This window comes from Penaeus monodon, chromosome 15, assembly GCF_015228065.2.
Source record: "Penaeus monodon isolate SGIC_2016 chromosome 15, NSTDA_Pmon_1, whole genome shotgun sequence".
NCBI lineage: Eukaryota > Metazoa > Arthropoda > Malacostraca > Decapoda > Penaeidae > Penaeus > Penaeus monodon.
The window spans coordinates 32,480,737-32,483,201 of record NC_051400.1 but is presented as its reverse complement, the minus strand read 5'-3'; positions in this window follow the sequence as shown (position 1 = coordinate 32,483,201).

Here is a 2,465-nt window from a genome sequence, read left to right as displayed (position 1 = left end):
TAATTTTTCAACCGTGAATTGCCTTATTTTTCGTTAGTTTTCACCTTTATCTCAAACAATGACTAAAAGTTTAGTGATGAACTTAAACTGGCTGATGTTTGTTACAAAGGAAAACTACATAATGATCAGCTCTCGCAGTGTTAAAATACCCTACTGGTGATTACACACACCTTTTATGAATATATACAAGTAAATACATAGTGAATAATATTCTTACACGGCAGCACTGTATATAGTACTGGGGCATCTTCCTTAGGTAGGTCAGAATAAGCAGTGTGCAGTGGGGCAGGTGACTTATTTTCAATGGTTTCCAGATCACACTGATTTCCTCTAGAATTAATGCTTCTTCAAGTTGGTCAGAGCATAGCAGTTTCTATTATTTTCAAACTGGTAAATAAACTTAGTTGGGTGAATGTGGTGGATATTTGGAAAAAGGGTTAGAGAGTATGATCCTTTGGCCCAATTAACCATGTATGGCAATCAATGAGGATCATAATTTACAACATACAAGCACAACCAATACACCCACAAGCACGCCTAAGCAAATGCTCTAACAAATGTGAACTCAAACTCACTTATGCCCATTCATTCTCTCCCTCTCCAATACTTTCCACAAATACATTACAGCATTTATTGATCAAACACACTGAATGATAACATATCACAGAAAGTAAATACAGAGCTTTTATGTATTATTTTGAGGATGCTTTAGATTTCTTGTTAAGTTCCCATAAAAACAGATTTACCCCATGGTCTAATTAGCATTAAGTGCCTTTATTAGAATTCTGCCCATTTTACCCCACATGAAGAGGTAAAGTAACACGATCACAATATTTTCATCCTTGTTTCTATTTTTGTTTGCTGCTTCATATATTGGAAAATGAAAGATTTTTGGTGATGAAATATATCCTTACTCATGCAGTATATGACTTTGGGTAAGAGGAAAGTGACATTTTATATTTGTGGTATCCTGGTCTCAAATATTTCAGCATCATCCCATTATGTATGGTCAATGTTATCCAACCTGATATTGGGTTTATTCATGAACCCTTGCCCCGCTGCAAAGCATGCCTACTTACTGACTTGAATTTGGCTATATGCAGCCTCTTGGAATGAAACAAACAGAAGTTACGACTGAATCAACAATAAATATTCCATAAAATAAACTTGAGTAGTATAAATAAATGGGGATTATCACAATATATTATTGATTTCAATGCATTAGTCTTGCTCTTCTAATCACCCTTATTATGACTGAAATCCAACACTCAATTTTACACTCCCAAATATTACTGTCTGTCAGATAGAATGGCATTAATGGTCTCCTTTCTAAGTAATCAAATATCTATGTTGAAGAAACTACACCATATCTGCAGTCAGTCACATAATTTGAGTAGTTCGGATTCTAAGGTAAGAGTTTACACAAACCCCAAATCTTTCATATAACTACAATATGCCTACAGATGCTAAAAACAATCCACTCCCATGACACGCCAGCTACTTGGCTGAGGTGCCTGTTAATGTATTAGGACCAATTACAATTAAATTTCATCATCTGCAAGTATATGAATGTTTACACAATTTCTGCAAATACTTATTTTTTACATGCATCCAAATTAGAGTGAAATCAACATTTTCGAGCTATATTTATCAAATAAATCCATTATGGCCTAGAAAGACTTCTCTTTAAACTGCATTATCTAAATGTTGCAGATGAGGGTCGCACCACTGAATACAACCTGGCTGAACCCTAGTTGTTTATTCCATGACAAATTAATTCTCTAAAAATACAATACATCCATTGCAAATCCCTTATATTTTCTGCCACAGATTCAACTTCTACACCTGCCTGAGACATTACAAGATTTTATCCCACTAAAATCACTTATCAAAATATTCATACATCAATGATTAATGAAAAAAAAGAAAAAGAAAAAAAGAAGAAAAAAAGGTTACTTATAAACTATCAAAAAAAATAAAAAAAAAGATAGAAAGAAAATGTTTCCCTATTTTCTCCTGTAATTCTTTTTAAAAAAATCTTACTTAGCACTGAATATATTAGGGGCACATATATAAAAATTTAATTTAGTCTGCACTTCATCACTGCAAATGTCAAATTTCATGGGGGATCCTTTACCTTCTGCGAGTAAGTTCCTATATCACTAGTCCCACAATGGACTTGGTGTCATAATATTGAATAAATATCATAAAGTTTGGTTTACACATGCATTACTCACAGCATGTTGTGATAAAAAGAGAAAAAGAAAGAAAAGAGGAAAAAACTTAATAAGTTAGTACTAGGTCTCAAGAAACTGTATAATTGATAGACTATGTCAATATGGCTTTACATTATGAAGTAATAAACCTATAAAATGCAAATCTATTGTAGAAGTGGATAAAGCTAATTATTCAAACCTGTAGAAAAATTGAAAATGGATAAAATTCTGTTAGAGAAAACTACACAA